Consider the following 6,895-nt stretch of genomic DNA (forward strand, 5'->3'; position numbering starts at 1 on the left):
AATCAGCCAATAGCCCTAGTGACCCAAAAGCTGGACCACCTGTTAGTAATCCATCTGTGTAATGCTATCAGGGGCAGCCTGGTGACAGAATGGATCACCGTAAAAAATTAATTTGTACAATAGACAATAGGAAGCTAAATGCCTTTGCGGTTGCACTTTCCCTTTATTATGGTTTTGTGTGTGTATTTGTAATGTTAAAGGGGTTGTTCACCTTTGAGTTAACTTTTAGTATGACGTAGAGAGTGATATTCTGAGACAATTTACAATTAGTTTTAATTTTTTTATTATTTGTGGTTATTTCGCTTTTTATTCAGCAGCTCCTCAGTTTGCCTTGATTCCAATAAGAGACTGGAATATGAATAGGAGAGGCCTGGATAGAATAAGGAGCAATACAAATTAGCAATAACAATGAATTTGTAGCCTTACAGAGCATTTGTGTTTTAGATGGGGTGAGAATAAGATGGCAAATAATTAAAACATTATAAAAAAAAAAAAGGTTGCTTAAAATTGACCATACTATAACATACTCAATGTTAACTTAAAAGGGTGGTTCGATTTAAAGTTAAATTTTATTGTGTTATAGAATGGCTAATTCTAAACAACTTTTCAATTGGTCTTCATTATTTATTTTTTATAGTTTTTAATTATTTGCCTTCTTCTTCTGATTTTTGATCTTTCAAATGGGATCACTGACCCCATCTAAAAAAACAAAAACAAATGCTCTTGGTACTTTTTATTGCTCCATTTTTCTATTCTGGCCTCTTCTATTCACATTTTAGTCTCTTATTCAAATCAATGCATGGTTGCTAGGGTAATTTGGTCCCTAGCAACCAGATTTCTGAAATTACTGGAGAGCTGCTGAATAAAAATTTTCAATAAGAATTTTCAAGTTTTTTTATGGTCAAAGCATTCAAATTCGACTAGGGAGTTATTCAAATTCAATTGGAGTTTTTCAAAAAAATTTAATTCAATTTACGAGATTAATCATACTCTGGCCCTTTAAGAACTCAAATTCGACTATTTGCGACCTAAAACCTGGCGAAATTGCTGTTTAAGTCAATGGGAGACGTCCAGGGATCAATTTGGAGTTGTTTGCAGCCTTCCTGACATTTGAGTTTTTTCATAATCGAGTTTATAAAATTCAAATCAAATTGCATTGGAGTTTTCAGATCGATCCTACTCACCCGAGTTTAAAAAATGACATTTTTATAATAAACTTCGATTGGTCGAATTTCGAGTTCATGGGAATTAATGGGAGTTTTAAAAAAACACACTTGAATTCGAAATTTGACCCTTGATAAATGTTCCTCCCCAAGTCAATTTAAAGGTAAACAAGACCTTTATCAGCACAAGATAAAGTATGTGGTCAGGTCAGACCCCAGGTACTCAGGGGAGATGCTTGTGTTAAAGCCGCTTGAGGAGGTGTTCGCGGTGCCTCCCCCCAGGGTCGGACTGGGGGGCCCGGGGCCCACCGGGACTCCAGTCCAGGGCCCCCCTACAGACCCCCGTCCCCCTGCTGCAACGCGTCGTCCTCACACGATGGCCCCCTCTGTGTGCGCACCGCGCTCCGTCTGCACGCATGCGCGCACGGCGCTGCGTCTGCACGCATGCGCGCACGGCGACACTGCGCATCCACGAAGATACTTTTTTTTTTTTTTCAAAAAACAAGCATCGGGGGAGGGGGCCTGGCCCGGCGGGGGCCCACGAGGGTCGGGGCCCACCGGGTTTTTTCCCGGTGTCCCGCCGGGCCAGTCCGACACTGCCTCCCCCCACCACCCACACTTACCTAAACATAGCCTTTGGGGGTCCAGTGAGGGCCTCATCATTAGTGCAGAGATCGTACCTAAGTGGGGTTCCTCTATATGGGAATATAGAATCACACCTACCAGTCCTAAATACCTTTGGAGTTCTTATAAAGTGGAGGTTTATTTGGCAAACATATCGGTTAAGGATAAGTAACTCCCCAACCTCCATTGTTAACTAATAGGCCTCCCACGTAGGGCTCCCTCCCCAATCATGCATGCAGGCAGTGCCGGATTTAGTGGGCAGGCGCCCACAGGACGCGCGTTACTGGCGCCTGGCCACACGGTCCTAGTGCCCACCTGCTTACCCCCCGACGGTGCGAGCACTGGGGAGCTGTGCTCCGCGTAGGGTTGCTACCTTTTCTGGAAAAAAATTCCGGCCTTCCTATATTCTTGCAGTTTTTTCCTATTAATAACATTGGTATCAAGCATCATTTTTACCGGCAGGTGGCAAGCCTAGCTCCGCGGGAAGCGGCTGGTCGGCATGCCGCCCCTAATATTCTGCCGCCGTAGGCCCGGACCTTTGTGGCCTCATCACAAAGCCGGGCCTGCATGCAGGGGGTGAGGTAGGTGGCTGCCAATGAAGATTCCCCTCAGCATCACCAATTTTACTAAAGGGAGAATAAATGTTTTAGAGAATTAACTTTGCCATGGAAAAATTCTCTTTGCACTGACATAAATTCATATCTCTTCTCTGGGTGAAATTACTCCAATTAACTAAGAGCACAAGAATGAATTTTCAGAAACAGATCTTTCTGTAATTTGGACCTCCATACCTAAAGGGTAAGGGCACACCTGGAGATTCGGGGAGATTTAGTCATCCGTCGACTAATCAGCTCTTCTTTGGGGCAACTAATCTCCCCGAACTGCTTACCCCGCCTGCGGCATGGCACTAGAAAAAACGCCTGCGGCATGGCACTAGTGCCACTTAGTTTTCTGAAGTCGTCCAAAGTTTCCTTGTGAAGCAGGCGGAGGACACGGGGAAGCAGTTTGGGGAGATTAGTCGCCCCAAAGAAAAGCCGATTAGTTGTCGGGCGACTGAATCTCCAGGTGTGCCCTTACCCTAAGTCTACTAGAAAATCATGTAAACATTAAATAAACCCAATAGGCTGGTTTTCCTTCCAATAAGGATTGACCTAACAACGTTGACCTAACTCCCATCCATGAATTGAACTCGTTTATCAATAATTCTTCTCAAAAAGTCAGTGCAAAAAAAACTTCATTGACTTCAACAGATTTGAGATGGAGTATTTTTAGATTTGGATTTTTTAGCAGCTTTGGGTATAATAAATCTCTAAAAATTCAAGGTTTTTTTTCCTTCTAAAAAAGTTTTCACCTTTAAAAAGTCAACTAGAAAAATTGGAGATTTAATAAATGGGCCCCTATTATTTATATTTATAACAGATATTTGCAGAGATTATCATTTACATATGTTTGTGTCCGCAGTAAAGATTACAGTGTAAGGTCTTCATCACATTCACACACTATGGTCAATGTTATCACTTATTAACCTGTGTGTTTTTTGTAGGAGGAAACCAGGGCACCCAGAAGAAACCTACACAAGCTCAAGAAGAACATGCACTAGCCATGTAGATATGCAGAATGCCCTGGCTGGAACAGATCTTAGAACCCTAGTGCTAACCATTCCCCCACTGTGTTGCCCTTAATGATCAATGGAACTTGTTACAACAACAATCTTTAAAGGGGTTGTTCACCTTCCAACACTTTTTCAAGTTCAGTTGGTTTCAGATAGTTCACCAGAGATAAAGACTTTTTTTCAATTATTTTCTATGAGTGACTGTTTTTCTACTACAGGTATGGGACCTATTATCCAGAATGCTCAGGACCTGGGGGTTTCTGGATAACAGATCTTTTTGTAATTTGGATCTTCATAGCTTAAGTCTACTAGAAAATCATGTAACCATTAAATAAAACCCAATAGGCTGGCTTTGCTTCCAATAAGGATTAATTATATCTTAGTTTGGTTCAAGTATAAGCTACAGTTTTATTATTACAGAGAAAAAGGAAATAATTTTTTTAAAAATTGGATTATTTCATTATAATTGAGTCTATGGGAGATGGCCATTCCGTAATTCAGAGCCTCATGGATAATGGGTTTCTGGATAATGGATCCCATACATGTATTTGAAGTTTCAAATCACCTTCTTATTAGTGATGTGCTTACCAGCACACCATTTGTGGGGCAATTTGCAATTGATTTTAATTTTGTATTACTTGTGTCTTTTGGGTTATTTAGGTTTTTTTTCAGCATCTCTCCAGTTTGCAATTTCAGTAATCTGGTTTTTAGGGTTCAAATTACCCTAGCAACCATGCACTGATTTGAACAAGAGACTGGAATATGAATAGGAGAGGCCTAATTAGAAAGACGAGTAATAAAAAGTAGCAATAGCAATAAACTTGTAGCCTTACACAGCATTTGTTCTTTTAGTCAGTGACCCCATTTGAAAGAGCGTAAGAGTCAGAAGAAGGCAAATAATTGGAAAACTATAAAAAAAAAGTAACAAAGACAATTTGAAAAATTGTTTAGATTTAGCCATTTTATAACAAAGTTAAAGTTAACATAAAGTTGAACCAACCCTTTAAACTTTTAATTTCAATTTTGGAAAAACGGAATGAAAAGCAATTGACAAAAGTCTGTATTTCTGGTGCACAATGTGAAAACAACTGAATTTAAAAAACTGTCAACAAACACTTGAATATGATCAATTTTTTCAGAATCCCTGCAAAGATTGAAAGGACAGAAATCTTGCAGTATTCCCCATGATATTTAATAAATTCGTTTATGCTGCACCAACTTGTTTCTGTATTTGGATCAAGTAAATAGTGGAATGCATTGGTTCATGCAATATAGTCATTACTGCTGGCTTTTTATACATTTTATTTTACCCTTTATTTATACAGCATTTAGATAAAACTAGATGCTAGTTTGGCATATTGCCAGTTTCCCTTCTTCTGGTTGATATAACTTGATATGATGTCATAATGACATTGCCAGAGTAAACAGCTTCACTCCTACTGGTTGTTATATGTTGATTGTGATGTCATAATAACATTGCCATGGTAACCAGTTTATATCTTACTTGTTGGCATCATTTCCCTTCATATTGTCTTGAGATAGCGATAGGTACAGACCAGGACTTTTTTCTGACCTGTATCTTAATCTGCAATCAAGAGATTTTTTTTCCCCCTATTTTCCCAATTTACTCAATTTTAAGGTGAGTGCTGTTGCATTAGCGATTTGACCAATCTTTAATTAATGTTAATTTATTGGAATTTTAACTCAATCTGTAAAACGGTTTTGGGTTATCATCTGGGTATATGAAAATGATGACGTTGGATAGCTGGTTGTATTTATATGTGAATTTGTATGGGTGATTGTGAGTCTGGAATTGTTTGTAAATATATGTGAGTGCAAATGTATTTTGATAATGAAATAATAATACCATGTTAGATAATGAACAAATGCCTAAAGCCCTACAAGGGCTAGTATTCAGAATACTTCTGTATTTTTATTTGTTGTGCTTTTTATATTAGTTTTATTAGCAGCTCTCTAGTTTGAAATTTCGGTAATGTGGTTGCTAGGGTCCAAAAATTACCCTAGGAACCATGCATTGATATGAACAAGAGACTGGAATATGAATAAAAGAGGCCTGAATAGAAAGATGAGTAATAAAAAGTAGCAATAGCAGTAAACTTGTAGCCTTACAGAGCATTTTTTCTTTTAGATGGGGTCAGTGACCCCATTTGAAAGATGGAAAGAGTCAGAAGAAGGCAAATAATTGAAAAACTATAACGAAGACCAATTAAAAAATTGCTTAGAATGAGCCATTCTATAACAAACTTAAAGTTAACCTAAAGATGAACCACCCCTTTAAACTTTAACCTTCAATTTTGGAAAAACTGTAAAATAAGAAAATGGAAAGCAATTGACAAAAGTCTGTATTTCTGGTGAACAGTGTGAAAACAACTAAATTGAAAACATTGTCATCACTTTAATATGATCAATTTTATCAGAATCCCTGCAAAGATTGAAAGGACAGAAATCTTGCAGTATTCCCCATGATATTTAATAAATTAGTTTATGCTGCACCAACTTGTTTTTGTATTTGGATCAAGTAAATAGTGGAATGCATTGGTTCATGCAATATAGTCATTACTGCTGGCTTTTTATACATTTTATTTTACCCTTTAATTATACAGCTTTTAGATAAAACTAGATGCTAGTTTGGCAGATTGTCAGTTTCCCTCCTACTGGTTGATATAACTTGATATGATGTCATAATGCTATTGCCACAGTAAACAGCTTCACTCCTACTGGTTGTTAGAAGTTGATTGTGATGCCATAATAACATTGCTATGTTAACCAGTTCATTGCCTACTTGTTGGCATCATTAGATGTGATGTCATAATGGTATTGCCATAGTAACCAGTTTATATCTTACTTGTTGGCATCATTTCCCTTCATATTGTCTTGAGATAGCGATAGGTACAGACCAGGACTTTTTTCTGACCTGTATCTTAATCTGCAATCAAGAGATTTTTTTTCCCCCTATTTTCCCAATTTACTCAATTTTAAGGTGAGTGCTGTTGCATTAGTGATTTGACCAATCTTTAATTAATGTTAATTTATTGGAATTTTAACTCAATCTGTAAGACGGTTTTGGGTTATCATCTGGGTATATGAAAATGATGACGTTGGATAGCTGGTTGTATTTATATGTGAATTTGTATGGGTGATTGTGAGTCTGGAATTGTTTGTAAATATATGTGAGTGCAAATGTATTTTGATAATGAAATAATAATACCATGTTAGATAATGAACAAATGCCTAAAGCCCTACAAGGGCTAGTATTCAGAATACTTCTGTATTTTTATTTGTTGTGCTTTTTATATTAGTTTTATTAGCAGCTCTCTAGTTTGAAATTTCGGTAATGTGGTTGCTAGGGTCCAAAAATTACCCTAGGAACCATGCATTGATATGAACAAGAGACTGGAATATGAATAAAAGAGGCCTGAATAGAAAGATGAGTAATAAAAAGTAGCAATAGCAGTAAACTTGTAGCCTTACAGAG

Source organism: Xenopus laevis, chromosome 4L (genome assembly GCF_017654675.1).
Source record: "Xenopus laevis strain J_2021 chromosome 4L, Xenopus_laevis_v10.1, whole genome shotgun sequence".
In the NCBI taxonomy this organism is placed as follows: domain Eukaryota; kingdom Metazoa; phylum Chordata; class Amphibia; order Anura; family Pipidae; genus Xenopus; species Xenopus laevis.